This window comes from Oncorhynchus tshawytscha, linkage group LG13 (assembly GCF_018296145.1).
Source record: "Oncorhynchus tshawytscha isolate Ot180627B linkage group LG13, Otsh_v2.0, whole genome shotgun sequence".
Lineage (NCBI taxonomy): Eukaryota > Metazoa > Chordata > Actinopteri > Salmoniformes > Salmonidae > Oncorhynchus > Oncorhynchus tshawytscha.
Window position 1 is genome coordinate 63,499,026 of NC_056441.1, and position 27,094 is coordinate 63,526,119.

The 27,094-nt window shown below is 44.4% G+C and overlaps 1 long non-coding RNA gene across 1 annotated transcript; it reads right to left on the reverse strand.

Annotated features, from left to right (window-relative positions):
• Positions 1-2,048: 2,048 nt before the first annotated feature.
• On the reverse strand, positions 2,049-21,802 carry LOC112239963. The gene is made up of 2 exons (XR_002951938.2): positions 20,067-21,802; positions 2,049-2,802 (listed from the first exon to the last, which is right to left on the reverse strand). It is a non-coding gene; the product is annotated as an uncharacterized LOC112239963 (long non-coding RNA).
• Between the last annotated feature and the right edge of the window lie 5,292 nt (positions 21,803-27,094).

The following is a 27,094-nucleotide window of genomic DNA, read 5'->3' on the forward strand; positions in this document are numbered from 1 at the left end:
CTCTGTCTCTCTCGTCTCTGTGCACCCCCTCTCTCTCTCTCTCGTCTCTGTGCACCCCCTCTCTCTCTCTCGTCTCTGTGCACCCCTCTCTCTCTCTCTCGTCTCTGTGCACCCCCTCTCTCTCTCTCGTCTCTGTGCACCCCTCTCTCTCTCGTCTCTGTGCACCCTCTCTCTCTCTCGTCTCTGTGCACCCCTCTCTCTCTCTCGTCTCTGTGCACCCCCTCGCTCTCTCTCGTCTCTGTGCACCCCTCTCTCTCTCGTCTCTGTGCACCTCTCTCTCTCTCGTCTCTGTGCACCTCTCTCTCTCTCGTCTCTGTGCACCCCTCTCTCTCGTCTCTGTGCACCCCTCTCTATCTTTATCCAGTTGGCAGATGAAGTGACTTTAGGGCGGGTAAGGGTGCCCAAGGACAGGGGCATGCCTGAGAGGGCATAGGTAGGGTAAAGTTCAGAGACCACACACACACACACACACACACACACACACACACACACACACAGTCTCTGAAAGACACACCTGCCACGTGTATCCTTGTTAGGTGGAGCAGAGCAGCCAGGATTATGTGTGTATGTCTTTAAGTCGAGCCAGTGAGCCTCAGCTCGGCGCCCAACCGCAATCTCTTAATGTACTCGCAGGCCGATTCCCTCAGAGTGGATCAGGTAGGAGACCTTGGCCTGTGACCTGACACACACAAACACAGCGGGAGACACACACACACACACAAACACACAGCGGGAGACACACACAAACACACAGAGGAATACACAAACAGAGACGCACACACACAAACACACTACTCTCTAGGTCACAGCCTTGCCCTGACTGCAGTGCTTCTGTTACATGCTCACAGGGGACTGGCAGTGCTTACCGGAGAGGATCAACTTGTGAGAGTGGGATAATCCTGTCTGAGGGATGTGTGTGTGTATGTGTGTGTGTGTCGCTCTCTGTCTCTGTGTGTTTGTGTGTGTGTGTTTGTCTCTATTTACCTTTATGTTTGTGTCTTTGTGTGTGTTTTAAGAGGGATGCTAGACAGAAGAGGGGAGAAAGAATGAGAAGAGTGACAAGACAACAAGATAAGGAGATTGAAACAGATGCACTAACAAAGAGATAATAGTACAAAACAAAAAGCTAGCTTACCAAGAGGCCAAAAACAGAGATGGACAAGCTAGACAACAGAGAGAAAATGCATGGAAAGAAGGGGGAAAAGATAAGGACTGCTCGTTGGCCAACTCTTGGCTCCACATGTTCCTAGACTGCAGCGGCCAGGGAATCTGGAACATTCTCTACCTTTGTTCTCAACTGGAGGGGAAGGTTTTTAGAGGGACACGCTCTCATATCCTGTTCTTGCCGACGCCAACACCGCCCTTGAAGTCAGATGTATGGTATGCTGTGTGTGTGTGCGCATGTGGGGGTGTGTGACAGAGAGAGGGAGAAAGAGAGAGAATGAGTCAAATAGAAAGAGTTAGAGAGACACACACATAGAAAGTGAGTAGAGATTGAAAGAGAACAGAGAGGGAGAGAGAAAGGGAACAGAGAGGGCCTGAGCAGTCATGGTTTGAGACAAACAGCACAGCTAAGTCTAGAACAATGCCACAAATTGCCTTTACCAGCATGTCAGGAGGCTGGTTTTGTCCAGCTGTTTGTCGTATGTCCTTGCCTTGTTCTCCCTCCCTCCTTCTTTCCCATTCATCCATCCATCTATCTTCCTAATCTTCCCTCCTATCCTTTCCCCAATCTATCATACTGTATCATTAAATCATCCTATGCTTTACATACTTCTAGGTTTTGAGTAGCCAGTCCATCTACCTTCCTATCCTTCTACTTTTTGTTGTTTTTGAGTAGCATAAGAAATTATTCTAGAGATGTTTTGTTCTGATATACAATGAAGCACCCATGATGCCCCACCATGCAGCTTCAATCCATATAAGGGCAGCAGGCGGGTCCTGGCTGGGGTGTGGAATGTTGGCTGACTCAGCATGTACAGTAGCATCAATGTGCAGTTGTCTTTGTTAATGCCTGAGTAGAATAAAGCAGCCATTTGTGGGGGAAGTTGATGCTGATAATATGGTTTAAAAGAGCTCACATTGTACATGAAAGCATACATACAACTCTGTTGAGTATACATACAACTAAATACAATGTAGTGTAAATAGAGAAAAATACAGCACACATATAGTAAAATCTGTCTTCAGTAAGCATACATCAAGTAAGCATACCTCATACTTTGGGACCATACTTGATATTTAGTAAGCAAACGTCATACTTAAACATATTTCATAGTTTGTAAGCATTTTTCATACTTAGAGCCTTCATTAGCTCTGTAACATGAGCAGAAGACTTAATGAAAACATTACATTTGAGTGCAGTGGGTTCATGTGTTTTGAACTGAGACCTATTGCATCATATCAGATGTCTTGGATAGCTAGCTATTCTGTTTAGCCTAATCTTCACGTGTGCTGTATTTACCTCTAAACATACTGTACACTGCTACCATTGGCTGCAAAATGGAACATCTGGATGGAGAATTCACTGATCCGATGCATGGCATCTGGACACACACACACACACATTTCTCGAAGGCGTCTCTTGGTCTTCTGTGTGGGATGCAGGAAAGAGCCAACCACAACAGTTCTTCAGCTGGCAGCTTTAGTTGGTACACAAGGACATAAAGCTTGCCAGTGAAGAACTGCTGTGGGTCAGCCAGTGAGCACCCAAGCAACATGTACAAAAACACACACATATAAACACACACACTAGGCTACATCTTCTTCATTTTTGTCCATCAGGGTGGGCAGAGGTGGAATCTGTAGAGACAGAGAGAGAAGAGAGGGAGGAGAGACAAAGGGAAACATTAGAATGTATGTCTGACAGACTGGTGCTAAAATACAATATTCATTACGACATACAGTACCAGTCTAAAGTTTGGAGACACCTACTCATTCCAGGGTTTTTCTTTATGTTTACTACTTTCTACATTGTAGAATAATAGGGAAGACATCAAAACTACTTTTGGCAGGGCTTTGGTCAAAAGTAGTGCACTGCATAGGGAATAGGGTGCCATTTCCTGCGAGTCTTCAACTGTTTCTACAAACTATCAAAATTAAAAAATAACATGGTGTCTTACTTACAAGAGAGTGTCACAAAAGGACAGAAATGTTCACTTTAATTCATGTCAGATTAATCCCAGTGAACTGCCAGGAGGGCTGTGAAACCTTCAAGAGATTCTCATTACAACACATTATCATCAATGATAAAGAATGTACCGTAGCTCTGCAACATTTTTAGCCTTAGCCTAGACAAAAAGTGTTAGTTACAATGCTAAAACAACTCTTATACTTGAGTGTTCCATCTATGTTGATTTTTTTTATTGTTATAAATAACTTATGTCCTTTAGTAAAACCCATAAAACAACCACACAAAAAAACACCCAGAGAACAACCAACTGTAAATATATACCCAGTAACATAGTAAGGCCTATTTAGTTCAGTCAGCGTATGGTTAGCTTTTTCGCTAAACATATGATTAAAGTCTAGCCTCACTATGTGCTGTAGTATATGAAAACTATTCTTGTTATGCCGTTTTAAATGCCTCTTCCTAGCTGCATATTTTCCAGGCAGAGCAGGCAGATTTGTCACAGTTCAAGGACAGGGTTTTGGGCAAAGCTATCCCTTAGCAGTCCAGCGAACTCAACGACTCTGTAAACCCAACGAACCCACCCTTGTTGCCCTGCTCTGCGCTCCAGTGGAAAGCTCCTGTGTGCCGGCCTCACTTAATAGATCCACCCACACCCACACACACACACTGCCCACACACACACACACAACCCAGCCTAGGAAAACTAGCCAGCTCTGCCAAAGCACTGAGTCCCTGTAAATACAGCCGCCTCAGACCCATCTTCCTCCTGAGGCTAGCCAAGCACAGGAGCTCTGAGCAGAGTAATGTCGTGGATCTAATGGATCCATTTTGGATGTGTGCAGATGTTAAGACTAGTTCTTCAGGGACACCTGATTGGCAGAATCAGCCTTTGTTTTTTTCAGCTTTAATATTGCAGATAGATTGTGGCTTCTATCAATGTAACTGTCTGCATCATTTCCAATCCACAATACATATATTTTTTTATGTATTATTTTACGCTAAGCCTATCACACCTCCCCTAATTGGCATTTGTTTGCAGACAGAGCTGGGCAGAGAAGATACCTCCAGTGTTCAACAGGAACAATACAGTAGCTAGCTGTCAAGGAGATCCAGGAGAGTACCGTTACAGAGAAAGTAAGAGAGAGAGAGCGAGAGAAAGAGAGAGGGGGAGAGAAAGAGAAAATGAGGTCGAAAGAGAAAAGGACAAGAAATTAGAGAGATGGGCTACACTAATCCACGAACACATTCGAACCAAAGAGAAGTGAGTAGAGCTGAGGGGGAGCTGACTGGTGACTGTCCTAAATCCCTAATGTGACTTGTATAGTGTACAGAACTAGCCAGGGGCTAACTTAACTTCTACCCTACTGTGGAAATGGATAGCATGATACGTAGCTAACAAAAGGTAGGTATCTAGCTAATGTAATACAGCTACTGTACCTTTGGGCAAGTATCAGAGTCAAAATGAATTATTTCTGGATAAAATAACATGCAATGTACTGTAGCTATTATAGCTTAACTACAGCATCCTAATGTAGCATAACTACAGCATCCTAATGTAGCATAACTACAGCATCCTAATGTAGCATAACTACAGCATCCTAATGTAGCATAACTACAGCATCCTAATGTAGCATAACTACAGCATCCTAATGTAGCATAACTACAGCATCCTAATGTAGCTAGCAATGTAGGTAGTCAAGATTCAGATGGCAAGGCTTTCACTGCTAGCATTATTACCATTTGCCAGCCTCAGAATTATCTAGTACCATTAGAATGAGGACTAGCATTAGCCAGCCTACTGTCCTGACCTACAGTACAGTAGTGTTTGTTAAAGGACACGGGGCAGTAAGTCAGTCAGTGTCCTCCTGCACCTGCAGACTCTCCAGAGAGGCTCTGACAGAGCATAGTACAGCACTCAGCCATCACAACACACCTGCAGACTCTCCAGAGGGGCTCTGACAGAGCATAGTACAGCACTCAGCCATCACAACACACCTGCAGACTCTCCAGTGAGGCTCTGACAGAGCATAGTACAGCACTCAGCCATCACAACACACCTGCAGACTCTCCAGTGAGGCTCTGACAGAGCATAGTACAGCACTCAGCCATCACAACACACCTGCAGACTCTCCAGTGAGGCTCTGACAGAGCATAGTACAGCACTCAGCCATCACAACACACCTGCAGACTCTCCAGTGAGGCTCTGACAGAGCATAGTACAGCACTCAGCCATCACAACACACCTGCAGACTCTCCAGAGAGGCTCTGACAGAGCATAGTACAGCACTCAGCCATCACAACACACCTGCAGACTCTCCAGTGAGGCTCTGACAGAGCATAGTACAGCACTCAGCCATCACAACACACCACAGCCTCCGATAACTAGGTATTTTCTTGATGTGGATTTTGTAATGCCTTGTTATTAATGGACTGATATTGATATTGCCTCCCGCTGTTACTGACCTCATCTTAACGTGTGTGCATGTGCTCCCACATGCATTGACATGGAACATGACATCATACTTCATGTGCATGTGTAAAGTGTGTTTGGGCTGTGTTATTAGTATTAGACATGGAGGAGAGCAGTAGAGAGAGAGAGAAAGAGGGAGAAAAGAGAGCGCAATAGAATATTATTCAACCCTTGGTGACAAGGTGCTATGTGTTTCGTTGACCCCTCTTTCCCCTTCTATGAGACCAGTTCTTCCACAAGGAGTCGACACAGGCATCCGTTTGCATAACACCTACACAGGTACTGAGAATGAAGGACAAGATACGCCTGTATTATGGTCTGATACCAGTAGTTCTCTTTGATGCAATTTCACCCCCTAGAATCATAGACACCATGTTTATCATTCTTACATCATCTCTCTCTCACACACACACACACACACACACACACACACACACACACACACACACACACACACACAGCTCTGGAACAGTGTATTCTGCATCAGGACTCTGTACGGGTATGTATGTATAGTTGAGTCATTAAAACTCGTTTTCCAACCACTCCACAAATGTCTTGTTAACAAACTATAGTTTTGGCAAGTCGGTTAGGACATATACTTTGTGCATGACACAATTTTTCCAACAATTGTTTAAGAACAGATTATTTCACTGTATCACAATTCCAGTGGGTCAGAAGTTTACATACACTAAGTTGACTGTGCCTTTAAACAGCTTGGAAAATTCCAGAAAATGATGTCATGGCTTTAGAAGCTTCTGACTGACATCATTTGAGTCAATTGGAGGTGTACCTGTGGATGTATTTCAAGGCCTACCTTCAAACTCAGTGCCTCTTTGCTTGACATCATGGGAAAATCAAAAGAAATCAGCCAAGACCTCAGAAAATAAATTGTAGACCTCCACAAATCTGGTTCATCCTTGGGAGCAATTTACAAATGCCTGAAGGTACCACATTCATCTGTACAAACAATAGCACGTATAAACACCACGGGACCAGCCATCATACCGCTCAGGAAGGAGACGCGTTCTGTCTCCTAGAGATGAACGTACTTTGGTGTGAAAAGTGCAAATCAATCCCAGAACAGCAAAGACCTTGTGAAGATGCTGGAGGAAACAGGTACAAAAGTATCTATATCCACAGTAAAACAAGTCCTGTATCGACATAACCTGAAAGGACGCTCAGGAAGAAGCCTCTGCTCCAAAACCGCCATAAAAAAAAGCCAGACTACGGTTTGCAACTGCACATGGGGACAAAGATCGTACTTTTTAGAGAAATGTCCTCTGGTCTGATGAAACAAAAATAGAACCGTTTGGCCATAATGACCATGGTTATGTTTGGAAGAAAAAGTGGGAGGCTGGCAAGCCGAAGAACACCATCCCAACCATGAATCACGGGGGTGGCAGCATCATGTTGTGGGGTGCTTTGCTGCAGGAGGGACTGGTGCACTTCACAAAATAGATGGCATCATGAGGGAGGATAATTATGTGGATATATTGAAGCAACATCTCAAGACATCAGTTAAAGCTTGGTGGCAAATGGGTCTTCCAAATGGACAATGACCCCATATAAACTTCCACAGTTGTGGCAAAATTTCTTAAGGACAACAAAGTCAAGGTATTGGAGTTGCCATCACAAAGTCCTGATCTCAATCCCATAGAAAATGTGTGGGCAGAATTGAAAAAGCGTGTGTGAGCAAGGAGGCCTATAAACCTGATTCAGTTACAGCTCTGTCAGGAGGAATGGTCCAAAATGTACCCTACTTATTGTGGGAAGCTTGTGGAAGGCTAGCCAACACGTTGACCCAAGTTAAACAATTTAAAGGCATTGCTACCAAATACTAATTGAGTGTATGTAAACTTCTGACCCACTGGGAATGTGATGAAAGAAATAAAAGCTGAAATAAATCATTCTCTCTACTATTATTCTGACATTTCACATTCTTAAAATAAAGTGGTGATCCTAACTGACCTAAAACAGGGAATTTTTACTAGGATTAAATGTCAGGAATTGTGAAAAACTGAGTTTAAATTTATTTGGCTAAGGTGTATGTAAACTTCCGACTTCAACTGTCTGTGTCTGTGTGTGTGTGTGTGTGTTTGCGTGTGTGTGTGTGTGTGTGTGTGTGTGTGTGTGTGTGTGTGTGTGTGTGTGTGTGTGAAGGAGGGAATTACATACACATATAAACACGCACTGCTGTTCTGTGATCTCCCATTAAAAAAAATCACTGCAACACACCGACACACACACACCACCCTCAGGCCCAGGCCACCATACCACTGTAAATAATGCCCCTCACCACCACCACTTCCCACCCTCTACCCCTCATAAATTGCTTTCAAGTCAATGGGAGATCAATATATTAGTCATTGGCTCCCTCGCCTCACAGTAGAATTACTAGGAAGAGGAAAGGGACTCTATTTCAACTAAAACCTCTGTCTGTCTGCCTCTCTCTCTGCTTGACTGTGGATTAACTGTATATTACAGAGGGGAACTACTCCTATAGCTCTGTCTGTCTGCCTCTCTCTCTCTCTGCCTGACTGTGGATTAACTGTATATTACAGAAGGGAACCACTCCCCACTCCAAAAGCTTTGTCTGTCTGCCTCTCTCTCTGCCTGACTGTGGATTAACTGTATATTACAGAAGGGAACCACTCCTATAGCTCTGTCTGTCTGCCTCTCTCTCTGCCTGACTGTGGATTAACTGTATATTACAGAGGGGAACCACTCCTATAGCTCTGTCTGTCTGCCTCTCTCTCTGCCAGACTGTGGATTAACTGTATATTACAGAGGGGAACCACTCCCCACTCCAAAAGCTTTGTCTGTCTGCCTCTCTCTCTGTTTGACTGTGGATTAACTGTATATTACAGAGGGGAACCACTCCTATAGCTCTGTCTGTCTGCCTCTCTCTCTGCCTGACTGTGGATTAACTGTATATTACAGAAGGGAACCACTCCCCACTCCAAAAGCTTTGTCTGTCTGCCTCTCTCTCTGCCTGACTGTGGATTAACTGTATATTACAGAAGGGAACCACTCCTATAGCTCTGTCTGTCTGCCTCTCTCTCTGCCTGACTGTGGATTAACTGTATATTACAGAAGGGAACCACTCCCCACTCCAAAAGCTCTGTCTGTCTGCCTCTCTCTCTGCCTGACTGTGGATTAACTGTATATTACAGAGGGGAACCACTCCTATAGCTCTGTCTGTCTGCCTCTCTCTCTGCCAGACTGTGGATTAACTGTATATTACAGAGGGGAACCACTCCCCACTCCAAAAGCTTTGTCTGTCTGCCTCTCTCTGCCTGACTGTGGATTAACTGTATATTACAGAAGGGAACCACTCCCCACTCCTATAGCTCTGTCTGTCTGTCTGACTCTCTCTCTCTCTGCCTGACTGTGGATTAACTGTATATTACAGAGGGGAACCACTCCTATAGCTCTGTCTGTCTGCCTCTCTCTCTGCCTGACTGTGGATTAACTGTATATTACAGAAGGGAACCACTCCCCACTCCAAAAGCTTTGTCTGTCTGCCTCTCTCTGCCTGACTGTGGATTAACTGTATATTACAGAAGGGAACCACTCCCCACTCCTATAGCTCTGTCTGTCTGCCTCTCTCTCTGCCTGACTGTGGATTAACTGTATATTACAGAGGGGAACCACTCCTATAGCTCTGTCTGTCTGCCTCTCTCTCTGCCTGACTGTGGATTAACTGTATATTACAGAAGGGAACCACTCCTATAGCTCTGTCTGTCTGCCTCTCTCTCTGTCTGACTGTGGATTAACTGTATATTACAGAGGGGAACCACTCCTATAGCTCTGTCTGTCTGCCTATCTCTCTGCCTGACTGTGGATTAACTGTATATTACAGAGGGGAACCACTCCTATAGCTCTGTCTGTCTGCCCTCTCTCTGCCTGACTGTGGATTAACTGTATATTACAGAAGGGAACCACTCCTATAGCTCTGTCTGTCTGTCTGCCTCTCTCTGCCTGACTGTGGATTAACTGTATATTACAGAGGGGAGCCACTCTCCACTCCTATAGCTCTGTCTGTCTGCCTCTCTCTCTCTGCCTGACTGTGGATTAACTGTATATTACAGAGGGGAGCCACTCTCCACTCCTATAGCTCTGTCTGTCTGCCTCTCTCTCTGCCTGACTGTGGATTAACTGTATATTACAGAGGGGAACCACTCCCCACTCCTATAGCTCTGTCTGTCTGTCTGCCTCTCTCTCTGCCTGACTGTGGATTAACTGAATATTACAGAGGGGAACCACTCCCCACTCCTATAGCTCTCTCTGTCTGCCTCTCTCTGCCTGACTGTGGATAAACTGTATATTACAGAGGGGAACCATTCCAAAAGCTTTGTCTGTCTGCCTCTCTCTGCCTGACTGTGGATTAACTGTATATTACAGAGGGGAACCACTCCCCACTCCTATAGTTTTGTCTGTCTGCCTCTCTCTGCCTGACTGTGGATTAACTGTATATTACAGAGGAGAACCACTCCCCACTCCTATAGCTCTGTCTGTCTGTCTGACTCTCTCTCTGCCTGACTGTGGATTAACTGTATATTACAGAGGGGAACCACTCCTATAGCTCTGTCTGTCTGCCTCTCTCTCTGCCTGACTGTGGATTAACTGTATATTACAGAAGGGAACCACTCCCCACTCCAAAAGCTTTGTCTGTCTGCCTCTCTCTGCCTGACTGTGGATTAACTGTATATTACAGAAGGGAACCACTCCCCACTCCTATAGCTCTGTCTGTCTGCCTATCTCTCTGCCTGACTGTGGATTAACTGTATATTACAGAGGGGAACCACTCCTATAGCTCTGTCTGTCTGCCTCTCTCTCTGCCTGACTGTGGATTAACTGTATATTACAGAAGGGAACCACTCCTATAGCTCTGTCTGTCTGCCTCTCTCTCTCTGCCTGACTGTGGATTAACTGTATATTACAGAGGGGAGCCACTCTCCACTCCTATAGCTCTGTCTGTCTGCCTCTCTCTCTCTGCCTGACTGTGGATTAACTGTATATTACAGAGGGGAGCCACTCTCCACTCCTATAGCTCTGTCTGTCTGCCTCTCTCTCTGCCTGACTGTGGATTAACTGTATATTACAGAGGGGAACCACTCCCCACTCCTATAGCTCTGTCTGTCTGTCTGCCTCTCTCTCTGCCTGACTGTGGATTAACTGAATATTACAGAGGGGAACCACTCCCCACTCCTATAGCTCTCTCTGTCTGCCTCTCTCTGCCTGACTGTGGATAAACTGTATATTACAGAGGGGAACCACTCTCCACTCCAAAAGCTTTGTCTGTCTGCCTCTCTCTGCCTGACTGTGGATTAACTGTATATTACAGAAGGGAACCACTCCCCACTCCTATAGTTTTGTCTGTCTGCCTCTCTCTGCCTGACTGTGGATTAACTGTATATTACAGAGGAGAACCACTCCCCAATCCTATAGCTTTGTCTGTCTTAACAGCTTGTTCACCAGAACAGAGCCATGCATCAGGAATATGACAAACTCTGGTGGAGATGCTCCTTTCTTGCAAAATGAGAGAGACAGGAAGAGAGACAGAGAGAGCGAGAATGGGAGAGACAGGAAGAGAGACAGAAAGACAGTGAGAGAGAATGACAGTGTATGCATGCATAAAATAGAGTGCGTGAGACCAGGAGCCACACCCAGTTGTCTGGAGGCATTGGCATTGCACTCTCCCCTCCCTCTCTCTCTCTCCTCCCCCCCCACACTCTCTCCCTCCCCCCTCTCTCTCTCTCCCTCTCCCCCTCTCACTCTCCTCCACCCTCACCCCCTCTCTCTGTAGTGAATAACAGTGTATGTGGTTTGAGTTATGAACCAGTGTTCTCTCCTCCACCCTCACTCCTCCCCCTCCCCCTCATGACCTCCCCCTCCCCCTCACCCCCCTCTCTCTCTGTAGTGAATAACAGTGTATGTGGTTTGAGTTATGAACCAGTGTTCTCTTCTCTAACTGACTGCAGGAAGCAATCTCTGAAAGGGAAAACTGCCGAGCCTTCTGGGAATACACACAATCCATTTAGGCTATGAAATGCCAGTTGACAATGCTAACGAAGGAGGAGAGGGGGGCCAGACGAGTCACTGCAACGGGGGAAACATCTCTCTGTCTCACGTCACTGTTACCGGATGTGTTTTGACATTCCATAGGATGTATATCTTATGTTGCAAATGCCACTCATGTTCAGTTAATGGACAACATCATGGCAGTAATGTGACACCATAGAGATTAGATTGACCCATGACATGCCAATATAACAACGTCTCATCAATTCAAAGACAATGAATCAATCAATAGATGATTTATTTATTATATAAAATGACCCCAGAGGGAAATATTACTTTACGCTGTCGTGTAGAGGTTGTCAACTGATGCCTGAAATAAGTGACGCAGAGGAGAGAGAGGGAGAGAGCGAGAGGAAGGAAAAGAAAGCGATGAAAGTGAGAGAAATATAGGGAATGAGAAGAGCAACAGGATAAGAAAATGGTGAGTGGTGCCTTGGAAGCAAAAGCAGCAGTGGTGGTGGTCATATGGATCTCTGAGACAAATACACACACACTTTCCAAACTATCCCATTAGAAATTCACTGCAATATCACACAGGCCTTCAGTGAATTATTCATGAGAGCACCATGCATATGCATCAACCAGGAACCACGTCCACTCACTGCTAACTGAGGAGGAGAGAGTCTGTGTGCTTGCTTGTATGTGTGTGTGTATGTTCCAATGTTTGTCTACATCCTTTCAATGTGTGTATGTGGTTGGTTGCTTGCGTGCACTTACCCACTACACATGTTGTTTCAACATATGTTATAGTGTTTGCATGTTAGTGTGTGTGAATGCATTTGAGTAAAATGCTGTAGACATCTGATCTCAGCTACTGTAAGCGTTGCCATTTTACCAAACCACCTCCGACAACATCAATCTGACAGCAATTATGCCACGGTGAGTCATCTGGTATGGACACACACACCACACACACACACACTGGTGTGAAGACACAGCTTGCTTTGAGCTCTTTGCTGTCTGCTTGATAGCACTGATTTCATTCATATGCATCTACACCCCTGAATAGGAAGTGATGATGTAGGAGGAACAGGAAGAAAGAGACAGGAATTAGCACTATGACACGGTTACGTGTTATGAAAGAACACCTGTAGCTGGGAAACAACTCCGATTTTGTTGTTAATTAGTTGATATGGTGTGTGTGTGTGTGTGTGTGTGTGTGTGTATGTGATGTAGGTAAACAGGAAGTGTGTGTCAGGGGGTATCCGGCTCCCAGACGTCAGAGGGACAGAGGCAGACATCCTGCCCCAAACTTTCCCACAATGCAGCATACACACACACCGCAACACACTCATCCTGTATGACAGCTGTGTGTGTGTGTGTCATTAGCTGATCATCAAGGCTGTGTGCCTGTCTGTGTCTGCCTATGTATTTGTATGGCACCCCGGGTCATCAGCTTCACACGCACTGATCCTTTTCATCCTGTAATCTTTCTTTAGTCCTCTTCATTTGAGACAGTTTGCTAAAGCAGGAACATATTCCTGCAGCAACAGGACATAGGAATCTTTATGGGGATTATAATTCATGGACATTTTAGTAGGGGTTGATACATTTTATTGTAAGGGAAAATGAGCGAACGAAGGGGGCTGTAAGGTTATCAACAATGTGTCATGACTAGCTACATCGTTAATGTTGGTCTTCTAAAACCAACAGAGGATTAAGTGTGGAGAGAGAGAGGGAGGTAGAGAGAGAAAGAGAGACATATTGAGAGGGAGATAGAGAGAGAGACAGATTGTGGGAGAGAGAGAGACAGAGCCAGGCTAACCATGTGTATGTGACAAATACATTTGATTTGATTTGGCTAGACCAGTCTAGCCATCGCCCTTCCCGGATATAGGAGTGTGTGTGAATAAAAACGTTGTTTCTGGGTCTGCATCTGTGTGTGCCTGTCCGAATGAATGTGTGTGTGTGTATGCATGTGTCCATCTGTGTGTGTCCTTCCATGTGTGTATGTGAGCATGTTCACCTTCAAGCTCCTCACACTTCCTTACCTTTCCATTCATGTGTGAACTTTGCCATCAGTACTGGAAATGACATTCCTTTGGCCACTCGCTTGCAAACAGACAAGTTCTCAACAAGCAAACAAAACAGTTTGAGAGAGAGAGAGAGAGAAAAGAAAAGAGAGAGAGAGCAAACAAAACAGTTTGAGAGAGAGAGAGGAGAGAGAGAGAGAGAGAGAGAGAGAGAGAGAGAGAGAGAGAGAGAGAGAGAGAGAGAGAGAGAGAGAGAGAGAGAGAGAGAGAGAGAGAGAGAGAGAGAGAGAGAGAGAGAGAGAGAGAGAGAGAGAGAGAGAGAGAGAGTTAGAGAGAGAGAGGGAGGAGTTAGAGAGAGAGAGAGAGAGAGTTAGAGAGTTAGAGAGAGGGAGGGAGTTAGAGAGAGAGGGAGGGAGTTAGAGAGAGAGAGGGAGGGAGTTAGAGAGAGGAGGGAGTTAGAGAGAGAGAGGGAGGGAGTTAGAGAGAGAGAGGGAGGGAGAGAGGGAGCAAGAGAGAGAGAGGGAGTTAGAGAGAGAGAGCTAGAGGGGGGAGATTCCATGGCCCTTGTACAATGGAGAGGACTGTGGGGCAACACGGAAACAGCTCAACCATCTCAGGAATTCTCGTAATCTCCTAACTAATTTCCCTGATTGGAATAGGGGGGAGGAGGTGGTGAGAGGAAAAGGGGGGAGAATGGGCTGCGAGAGGGAGATAAGGGAGGGAAGGAGAGGGAGGCAGTGGAAGTGGGAGAGAGAGAGAGGAGAGAAGGAGTTATACTTCTTCTTGAATGTGTAATGATGAAAGTTGAGGGAAAGAGAGTAGTAGCCACACCCAAGCTCAAGTACAGGGCAGAGGGAGGAGGAAGCAGGAAGGGCAGAAGCCCCTTCTTTCAATGGGCTTATAACCCAATGAATTGTAATGGACCCAATGTACACTATACAGTATGCAAACGCACCACACAGCTGTGCTTGTATGACTGGGCTGTAAAATCAAATCAAAAAGTACTACCAGAGGAGAAGGGGGAGGAAGCCTCAACTGGGCCAACAGGGCTGCATGAATTGTGCCCTTTACTGTTGTGCCTATTCTTCCATCCATCATAACCCATGTGAACTCATAACTTAAAACATACATTCAGGGCATGGATCCATTTCCAGAAGATGTTTATTTCTTCATAAAGAACAGTGCTAGTCTCACAGTGGTTTGCTTGTCAATGAGAGTTGTTGACTAGCGGTTGACCACGTTCCCAGACACACCTCGTCTCACAGACGTGACTGTGGGGATAACAGACTACACCATAGGACTGTGTGTGTGTTGGGGGGAGGGGAGGGGGGTTATAAGGTAGGTAAATACTCTAAGTAATGACAGTCTTTGCAGTTTAGTAGGAGATCATTTCCACTTGGAATTTAAACTATCTGCTCTCTGTGTCTCAGTCTTCCAGGATGTTCCCTGCATGGAATATACTCCCAGGCTATCTGTGTACATCTGTATATGTGGCAGCCTGCAGCTGATGAAATGCTGGACACACACACATAACAGACATAAATGTCTTTTCACTCTTGCGGTCTCACTCAATTTACACATACTCAAATCAGTTCACCTTCTCTTTCCAACAGGCATAGGCACACACTTTTTTTGTTTTTCTTTCACACACACACACACACACACACACACACACACACACACACACACACACACACACACACACAGGCTCTTATCCAACCACAGATCACATTGACATTCTTTGCGCGACACTGACTGCCATAATGCCAAAGTGTTCTGTCTCTCTCCTCCCTGATCAGCTCGTACATAGACCAGTTATAGCATTAGCATGTATCTGATAACCTCAATTATTATATGAAGCATGTTCAACATAGTGTCAGTTACCACATGAATGTAGTTCCCCTGCCACAGACAACTGAGCAGTAGAAAGAACATCAAGAACATGAGCTGCTTTGCTCATAAAAAAGAGCAAAGCAGCTCATTGCTTAGTAATTGCTAACAAATGTACAGTAGTCTTTCAGAGAAAAGATGTGTCACAGTCGAGAAATCATAGATTTTCTGACAACTACAGTCAACTAATGTTTCTGACACGATCTGTGTAGTCATCTTTATCGATGCAATTGGAATCTGTCCCAAATTTGACCTTTGACCAGGGCCCATAGGGTCCAGAGATACAACCATGTTAAACAGATGTGTCCACAGCAAGCAGCCATTTTGCAAAATATGCAGAATTTTCCCCTAACAGGAGGACTTGCGCTCAACAGGTTTGTTCCTGCAGAATGGATGGATCTCTCTCTCAAACTCTCCCACTCTCAAACTCTCCCACTCTCTCTCTGTCTCTCTCTCTCTTTCTCTCTCTCTCTTTCTCCCTCTCTCTTTCTCCCTCTGTCTCCCTCCCTCCCTCCTCTCTTTCCGTTGGTCAGCTCTTTGGGCCTGGGGTGCATTCCTGGGATGCCTGGTACATATGGTATAAATTCCATTCAGTCTGCTGAGGCCCCGAACGTACACGCTGTCTGAACACAGAGCACACACACACAGACAGCACACACGCGCAGGCCCCACCTCTTCCAGACCCACCCTGTTCCTCTACCTCTATCTCGCTCACTGTCTGTCCCCCTCTCTTGCTCTCTAGCTTTCATTCTACCTCTCGCTTTTCCACCTTGTGTGTATGCATACAGTAGGTTGGCCAATGTATGTCTACCTGTATGTATGTATGCATCACAGGACGTTGGTGGCACCTTACTTGGGGAGGACGGGCTCCTGGTAATGGCTGGAGTGGAATCAGTGGAATGGTGTCAAACACATGGTTTCTATGTGTTTGATACCATTCCATTTACTCCATTCCAGCCATTATTATGAGCCGTCCTCCCCTCAGCAGCTTCCACTGGTGTGTATGTATGTCTACCTTCCTCACCATGTACAACTACGTATAGGGAGACTGAAATACGGCAAGGCACAATACCACTGGATCTTTAACTAGGTCACTTACAGGGCTGTGGGAAAAACAAAACCTGTGGCAGTCCATTTAATCAACAGGAGATTACACAATGACACAGCATCCCTCCTGCCATGTACTCCTTCCATCACAGGGGAAATGGTACCCTATTCCCTATATAGTGCACTATTTTTGACCAGGTGCTCTGGTCAAAAGTAGTGCACTATATAGGGAATAGGATGCCAATTTGGACGCAGACAGGGTTTTCAATATCTGGATGGGACTAGTTCATGCTGAATTGGCACTGCTAAGTTCACTGTTACATACCAATTCTGGCTATTCCTTGGTGGTACTGGAAATGCCTTACGGGTTCATTTCCTAGTGCTTGTCTAACATGGAGATTAAATGGAACCAATGGAAGTTAAATTAGTTGAGCTGTAAACTGTTAACTGTCAGTCCAAACTTGACCAAGGCACTATGAGGACTAGAGCCAGTCCCAGCCTAAGCCCTGATGAGAGTGGGACTAGACCCCAAGGCCGTTAAGAGCACAAGACTCGATCCCAGTCCCAGCCCTTGGAGATAAGGGGTCTGAACTCAGCCTTGAGTCACAAGTGAATTGATCCAAGCACCAAATAGGCTGGACTCTTCAATATAGAATTGAGGCTCATAGAGAACTGGTCTTGAATATATGGGAGTACTGGGATCTCAAATCAACATCTGCTGTATGGGTTTTTAAAGTCTGTCTGTTATTATTGAGATTGCAGACTGACAATGTCTGCCTTCCTACACACAGTCCCACACACAGAGCCCATGTCTGTCTGATACACACCACCACAGCACCTACTAAGTAGAACCCACTCAGCCCACTCAATGTCTGTTGCTAACTTCTCAGTATAATGCCATTTCAAAAGAAGGCAACTAACAATGCTTGTGAATCCTCATCTGATCTGGTTCCACGCTCACCTAAGTGTTTGGAATTTTGTCAAAACTAAAACGATAAAAGTGTTATAAAATAATTTTACCTAGGTATAGTTTTTGGTTACATGGGGATTAATTGTAACAAACCAAGAAAGAACCCATTTACAATTAGAGTGTAAAGTAAAGTGTGCACTCTGATGTGTGATGCAGTGTATACATCTATAGCCATAGGGTGTGGCCCTGTCTGAAACGTGCAACCTCATTCCAGAATGCGGATTTCCACTGCAGATCCTCACCCACTGGGAATACTCTGATAGCCCATCAATAACTGTGCAATCCAGAACAGCCCAACTATGCTACTCAATAAGAGCTGCATTAGCATGCTAATGTCAAAACTAGAGTAATATTGGCTTCTGGTGAAATTAAACTGTTTCGTTTTTTTTCAGAGGATAGGATCAATGTAAGTAATCCAATGGTTAAATCCAATTTAACCTGCACTTGAATGTATGTACTTTTAATGTAAGGTATCCTTAAGTGTCCTGTAAGATGTCTGTCAAATGAAATGAATTATTATTTTATTAATAGATCAGAATGGTTTAATAACTTTCATGTGAGGGAGTGGATGATTTCTAGGACTAACGAGAATGTTATGTCTCATAGACACTTACCATACGAATGTGCAAACACACACAAACACATATCGTCACAACTTATGCTATGACTACAATAATTTGACGGGAGTAGGGCAGAAGGAATACAAGACTGCAAAGAAAGACCTTGAATGACAATTATTCTTCTCTTTCATCATATCCTCCCTCTTCCAATCTGTCTGTTCATATACGCCCGTACAAGCCGTCTGTCTCTCTGCCTGATTGCCTGCCGGTCCAGCCGTCCGTCCATTTGGCCTGCCAGTCTGCCTATCCGGCCAGCCGGCTGTCTGTCTGTCATTCTGGGGAGCGGCTTTGTGGAAATCTGTTTTAATCTAATCCAGTCATGTGGAGATAAAGACACCGCTCGCTAACCACACACACACACACACACACACACACACACACACACACACACACACACACACACACACGTCAGTGTGATGTGGCTAGACAATCAGGACACAGAACAAACACACAGCCAGGTCAGTGTGATGTGGCTAGCCAATCAGGACACAGAACAAACATACAGCCAGAGATGGAAAGATGCTATGTTGTTTACAGTCTTGAGGGTTTGTCTCTGTAGCTGTAAATAAAAAGGTCCCTTTTATGAAGACTTTGATGTGATCCATTGGATTTAGTAATAAATAATAAGAATCTTATCTGGGTTTTTAATTCAATTAGATTGTGAGCCACACCCCCTCCATCCATAAAGGCACACCCCCTCGGTCATCACCCAATCAATGTTATCTCATGTGATTTACAACTGAGGTAACACAGGTAGGTTAAAACAGACGTCACTGTAACTGTTCCTATGGAGGCACCCATCTCAGATCCTCCAACTAGGTCTTAGTGCACCATTCATTCATACAGAATCATTTCATTGTCCATTAGACGCACAATAGAGTCCCTCAGATAGAGAGACAGTAGGCTACATGTCATGTACGATAAACCATGTACGTTCAACTGTTCTCCAGTTACACCATTGAACCATCTTAGGTTACAATGGGGCGTTAACTTAGCTGTCACTGTCATCACTTCCATGTAATTATCCCAAAATGGTTCAATTTCCAAACAGCTGATAATTGCTGTCCAAGCGTTCTCTGGGGGGGGTGGAGGAAGTGGCCCTGAGGAACTTGGGAGGCTGAGATCTTGCTTTCGTGACAAAACAGTCTTTCACTCTCCAGAGATATCAAACTAGAAGGTGTATTGGAAACCAAAAAAGGAGACTACTGCCTGACTCTTGCCCCTTGCAACTCATCCAAGTAGCCTGCCTGGTCAATTTATTTTCAGCCAGCCTGGGCCTTAAGAATTCATCCACCCACAGTGAATAAGGATGAAGCATCAAAGTCACACCCAAGAAGAGACGAGTCACTGCCCAACAGAAATGGATAAGAATTCACCATTCTATTCCGCAGGCTGTTTGCCTAAGAGGCTTCATCAGGGAAAAGATGAATCCAACGAGGTCTTGACTGCAATTCAGAATAAATCGATTGTCTGGTGGTGGTGGAATGGAATAGTGCTCTGGATATTATGTGTGCAAGGGAGCATTGTTGAATGAAATTGATAGGCTTTGAGGATTTGAGGAATTCCAGGTGCATTTAACAGTTATTGAGTGAATAAAAGATGACATAGTGACAAATCTTTAGAGTGGCGTGCAGCTTTCTTCGATGAGCTGTCACATTTTAACTAACAGCTCTCCTCTGAGTGTTGAAATCCTCAAACTGTGATTGCATAAGCATGAGTTGGAGAGCTTGTAAATACTTGTTCCTATACTTACATAATCCCTGCCACAGAATTCCACAGAAAAAAAAGTTAATAATGGAAAAAGTTAATTTAAAAGAGCAAGGCCTATCATAGACCACTTATTTCATTCAATAATGAGGTCAGACTGTTCATATCTTACCTTGATCAAAGGAAGGGAGACTCATTGGAGTTTGAATGAAGATCCTGAGGCTTGATCTTTAGGGGGTTGCCAGCCAGTGTATATGGAAGGTTACAGGTTCTCTCCACTTAAAGCAGGGTCTATGGTTACACACTTGGCAACGTAAAGTTAGAGAGAGGAAAAGGGGAAACAAGAAACTTCTGGGGGAAACTGTGATCCACATCCATGTTTTGCTGTAAAGGGTGGGGCCTTGAGGAATTCGCTCTGCAATTCTCTCCTTTAAATCAAATTAAAGCAAATTACAGTGAGTTACTGTAACTAAATAATGAAAAGATACGAGTAAGGTTAAATTCATTATGTATTTAGTCTACCCTACTACTAAATGCTAAACGTTAATAATAAGTCAAACATCAGATCTATGAATAGGTATTTTAACACGTTTTTACAGTACAGGAATGATCTTGATATTTTACATATTTTTAAATTTTTTAAAAATATGACCGAATCTTATTCTGGCCCCTTTGGCCCCATTCTTCTTCACAAGTAGGCTAATTGATGGGCACGCCCGTAGACTCTATAGGGCACGAATGCACGCAATAGAAGTGTCCATAATCCAATCCATTTAACGTTTATCCTATATGAGATGGCCTTTGAAATAACTCATAAATCTAATATTCAATTCACTGCTGTATTGAATGAAGTATTATGCTAATTATTGCACCGCCTACAGACCAGCGGACTACATATAGTCAAAATGGAACTGCAAGTCAACTATTTGATTACATAATTTGTAACATTCAATTTGCTTCATTAGTAACAGTTATGGCAATATTCTCAGTAGGCATATAATCATCCGGGTTCATTTGACGCTCTATTTTATCTCTCAATTGCAGCCTATCTAGATTACTTTATTATATTCAGTTAAGGTTATTCCACACTCATAAAGACATTTAAAGGTTTTTAAATTAATATTGACGCACTTACTTGTTTCTGTAGGTAAGATTAACTTATTTCCTCGGTGGGACTCAAAATGGCAGTAGACTAGTTACAAGTATCGCCAATGATCATAAAGGGAAAAAATCTAAATATATATTTTTTAATCGATTATCGTGCGAGAATAGCTCTATAATCACCAACTAGGCCTACTCCCCCACAGGTCCGTTGATTAGCCTTTCATATGTAGAATGCGATACGACTGTAAAGTTGCTACGTCCATTTCAAAACATTATACAGCGAATTAACCTACACGATTATTAAATACTTGTTATAATCATCCAAATAATAGCAGAATAGACTCCATCGGTAATGTTTAGAATAATGCACATTATCCTTGTCGAGGTGGCACTGTAGGTCGTATAATCGAATGCTTCCTTTTTCAAATGCGCCATTATTGTTGAAAATCGATCAGCTAGGCTACTTCTCACTGTAAATATGTCAAGCTTTATTATTATAAGCATTTAGTTCAGAGGAAAGCCTTGAAGAAGAAAAAAAAACGTTTTGAAGACAGCCACACCTTAACTCTCTCAATCAAATCTGACAGTTCTAGTAATGGACGAAACGCATCTATTATAGCTCTAGTTTAAAATAGACGTACAACTATTCAGCTTCCACTCTTGTATATATTAGGACGCTCTACATTGTAACTTAATCCGTAAAAACGAAGATACCGCCCCAGTTTCACTTCCCAGTTTCCTAGCGGTTCCCCAAACAGCAAGTTGCTCTATCGCCGCGTCTTGGTTCTTTCTAGCCCAAGTCCCTTCAAACCGGCTTCTCACTGCGATCAGCTGGCGGCGCAGTGACGCCAATAGAAACAGCTGGCCAATCAAACTCCAACGTCAAAGAACACTGACAACTCCCACCGCTTATGCACCTTGATTGACAGGTGCGCTCACAAATGTTGAGGGGGATAACTATGGGCAAGGAGGCGTGAACAAGAAATGCCTACCAATAAGAGTGGCGTAGAGGAGAGGCATTTTACCAATAGTTAGGGTTGTGTAAAGTAGTTGAGTACTGTGAACTTTTCTAGTTAAAACAGGTTTCATTCAAAATCTAGAGCAGGACTCTGTGTGTTGCAAGGAGGTTACAGCATCTCTAGTAGTATACTATATAAGGTGGTTTCCTTTCCTCTTCTCTCATTTAGACATAATTGCACAAGAGAAGAGAAGAGGAGAGGAGAGGAGAGGAGAGGAGAAAGGAGAGAGGAGGAGAGGATGAGAAGAGAGAGGTGGAGAGGAGATGAGAATGGAGAGAGGAGGAGGAGAGGAGGAGGAGAAGAAAAAGGTGGAGAGGAGATGAGAAAGGAGAGAAGAGGTGGAGAGGAAATGAGAAAGGAGAGAGGAGGAGAAGAGAGAGATGGAGAGGAGATGAGAAAGGAGAGAAGAGGTGGAGAGGAGATGAGAAAGGAGAGAGGAGGAGGAGTGAGAGATGGAGAGGAGATGAGAAAGGAGAGAGGAGGAGGAGTGAGGTGGAGAGGAGATGAGAAAGGAGAGAAGAGGAGGAGAGGAGTAGAAGAGAGAGGTGGAAAGGAGATGAGAAAGGAGAGATGAGGAGGAGAAGAGAGTGGTGGAGAGGAGATGAGAAAGGAGAGAGGAGGAGGAGGAAAGAGAGGTAGAGAGGAGATGAGAAAGGAGAGAGGAGGAGAAAGGAGAGAAGAGGATTGAGATGTTGTTCTGATATGGCATTATTACATTATTTAATTATTAGATTATTACATTGTAATAACACAAAACTGTGGTAATGTTCTCAAAGTGTCAAGGGAAGAATTATCTCTGTTGTCGACACCACCCTGAGTAATGACTGCGTGCGTCGCAAATATCGTAGCACCCTATTCCCTACATAGTGCATTAGGCCTACTTTTGTGCACTCTACAGAGAACAGAGTTCCATTTGGGACATAGACTCTGTCTATATCACAGATGTTTCTCCAATGTGAGTAAAATAGCTGCATCCTCTAAAGGGTGTCTGCTAAGTACATTTGCTGTATTATGTAACAAAGAAAGGCATTCCTTTGCCATAGCTGTCTTACGTCACCCTTAAATAGACAGCCCTGTTTGTCATTGTATGTCTTCATACCCATATCATCTATGCTGAGGCCGATAACTAATCAATATCTGTACTTCTACTCCTTATTGTGCTATTCCACTCAGGAAGAAAAACAGGAAAACGTCACCCCAATAAACCCAGGCACCCCAATTAACCCAGTCACCACAATAAACCCAGTCACCACAATTAACCCAGTCACCCCAATAAAATCTCTTTGCATATACAGTGTTTTTCAACATACGCTCCTGAGGTTGTGAGAGTAGTACGAGGCAGTGGGGCTCCATTACCAAGCAGGCCATTGCCCATCTTGTGAAGGGAAACCTTAATTAATGGTTTGCTGAAATCACAGATATTTCACTTTTGGATGAGAGCACTTGCTTCTCAAAGGGAAAAACAGTGGAATTCTACACTTCAAACTTTCCATTCCCTCAGCATTCACTTGTCAATTATAGCACGCTGCAACCCAAAAGTTTAAAACGATAAACTGATTAAAAAATATCTGATTATTATATCGTAGAAATGTCCCTTTTTCAGAACCCTGTCTTTCAAAGATAATTCTTAAAATCCAAATAACACCACAGTTCTTCATTGTAACGGGTTTAAACACTGTTTCCCGTGCTTGTTCAATGAACCATAAATGAACATGCACCCGTGGAACGGTCATTAAGACACTAACAGCTTACAGACGGTAGGCAATTAAGGTCACAATTATGAAAACTTAGGACACTAAAGAGGCCGTTCTACTGACTCTGAAAAACACCAAAAGAAAGATGCCCAGGGTCCCTGCTCATCTTGCGAGAACATGTTGCAAGGAGGCATGAGGACTGCAGATGTGGCCAGGGCAATAAATTGTCATATCCGTACTGTGAGACGCCTAAGACAGCGCTGCACAGGATCGGTACATCCAAAAATCACACCTGTGGGACAGATACAGGATGGCAACAACAACTGCCTGAGTTACACCAGGAATGCACAATCCCTCCATCAGTGCTCAGACTGTCCGCAATAGGCTGAGAGAGGCTGGACTGAGGGTTGTAGGCCTGTTGTAAGGCAGGTCCTCACCAGACATCACCGGCAACAACGTCGCCTATGGGCACAAACCCACCATCGCTGGACTAGACAGGACTGGCAAGAAGTGCTCTTCACTGATGAGTCGTGGGTTTCGTCTCACCACGGGTGATGGTCGTATTCGCCTTAATCGTTGAAGGAATGAGTGTTACACCGAGGCCTGTACTCTGGAGTGGGATCGATTTGGAGGTAGAGGGTCCGTCATGGTCTGGGGCGGTGTATCACAGCATCATCGGACTGAGCTTGTTGTCATTGCAGGCAATCTCAATGCTGTGCTTTACAGGGAAGACATCCTCCTCCCTCATGTGGAACCCTTCCTGCAGGCTCATCCTGACACGACCCTCCAGCATGACAATGCCACCAGCCATACTGCTCATTCTGTGTGATTTCCTGCAAGACAGGAATGTCAGTGTTCTGCCATGGCCAGTGAAGAACCCAGATCTCAATCCCATTGAGCACGTCTGGGACCTGTTGGATCGGAGAGTGAGGACTAGGGCCATTCTCCCCAGAAATGTCTGGGAACTTGCAGTTGCCTTGGTGGAAGAGTGAGGTAACATCTCACAGCAAGAACTGGAAAATCTGGTGCAGTCCATGAGGAGGAGATCCACTGCAGTACTTATTGAAGCTGATGGCCACTGACTGTCACTTTTGATTTTGACCCCCCCTTTGTTCAGGGACACATTATTCCATTTCTGTTAGTCACATGTCTTTGGAACTTGTTCAGTTTATGTCTCAGTTGTTGATTCTTGTTATGTTCATACAAATATTTACACATGTTAAGTTTGCTGAAAATAAATGCAGTTGACAGTGAGAGGACATTTCTTTTTTTGCTGAGTTTACATAAAAAAATATAGAATATGGTTTGCTCATTACATCAGCTAGAAGGCAGATTTTGATACTAATCGTCTCTGGCTGATGATACATAATTGAAGATATCTAACATCTCCTCAAACCTTAGCATGCATGGGGAGAGGCAGAACGTGAGTGTATTTTCTACCTCATATATTTTTTATGAAGATTTCTCTGAGAGAGTGAGAGAGCGAAAGAGAGAGAGAGAATGTGTGTGTATACTTGTGTGAGTGTGAGCATGAGGCTTGAGGTTGTATAAGTGTGTTTGTGTGCCTACGTGCGTGCATACATCCCATGTGTGTGCACGCCTGCTTGCATGTGTAAGAGTGTGTATGTTTGTGTCTTGGGGGCTGGAATCAGAATAAGGCAGTAGTTTAAACAGCCTTATATCACCCCTTTCAGGTTCGCTGCAGAGTTGCCTTGCAGTCAGATGATAGGCACGGTCCTGTCAACCTCTTTCTTGTTGCACATATCAAAAAGGCAGTAATATGAGAAGCAAGGCATCAGTCTCAGCACAGTGACACAGCTTTAATTCCTTAGCCTCAGTTAGGTGGATGGTTTGCAAAGCAGGACAGGAATGAGCTGTGTGTGTGTGTGTACAGAATGTGCATGTGTGTGTGCGTTTTATGTGTGTGTATGTGTGTGTAAAGCAGGGCAGGAATGCGCCACAGGCACCATTCCTCCCAGCAGTGGTTGGTCCCTGTGGGGCTTAGACTAAAGAGTGATCTGGGGAGGGTGCTTCCTAACACACACACACACACACACACACACACACACACACACACACACACACACACACACACACACACACACACACACACACACACACACACACACACACACACACACACACACACACACACACACGGAAACATCCAGTGAGCTGCCTGGGAAGAAGCCTGCTGTGGAATCTTCTCGTTACAGGCTCTGGTCAAAAGAAGGGCATTATGTAGGGAATAGGATGCCATTTGGGAAACAGACATGGTCAGAACAGGGTGTCCCATTTCCAAATCCCTCCGCATCTCACACTCCTACACTCATATTCTTGTGGTGCAGTGGATTGCACCAACTGCTACCCATAGAGAGCTGTAGTCTAGGAATAATATCCTGGCCTGGAAGCTCACATCTAACTTCAATAACTTATGATCTTCCAGATCGCCATTGAAATTCATGGGCCTTACATTAAATGCACTAATTGTAAGTCGCTCTGGATGAGAGCGTCTGCTAAATGGCAACATTTTTTAGTTTTAAGATAGCTAGGTGAGACAACAACACATCACAGCCTTGTAGTTTAGGAATACCCTGGAAGCTAAACTAAGCTAAGTTAACCACTGGCTTGAATAACTTGGGATCCTGTGGATCAGCATTGAGATTCAGGGGACTTGTAGTCCAGGAATAGCATGGAAGCTAAGCTAAGCTACCCACTAGCTAGCTTGAATAAGTCATGAACCTCCATGTGCCACATTGAAATTCATGGACCTGGTTGATTTCTCTCTTCAGAGATGCTCCTCTCCTGTGTGTTGTTACTTCAGGCATGCTAGCTATGTGCTGCGACGCCGGCTCCATGATTGGAGACAGGAGGCACGAGGCAGGAACAACAGAGCTAGTTTAGAAACTGCAGGTGCTGAATAGAAGAAGACTGGAAGAAAACTGTGAGGATATTGTTAACTTCTTTGCCCTAAAACAATTATGCTATGTGAGTGTGATGATTGTTCCACACCATGTCTCCAAAACTCAGTAAATACGTTGCTTTGTTGGACCACAATGCTGTTTTGTGTAACTGGACATCTAATGAAGAAGTATGACTATGTATGTCCATCTTATTGACAAGTCATCTCTTTCTCTCCATCTCTCTGTCTCCCAGACACTGTTGCCTGCCCCGTCACCTTCCATTAGGATTCTAGTGGTGATTCCATTGAACCGCCTCCAACTTGGCTGAGTTTCTTCCTTATACAGTCATTGGCTGAGTCACCATACTGAATAAAGCATGACATGGTCCTGGTCTTCTCTTATGAGAGTTTTATATCATAGTCAGTGGGGGGATTCCTGCTGTGTTATGCTGTATGACATGAACCATATTCAGTGGGATGG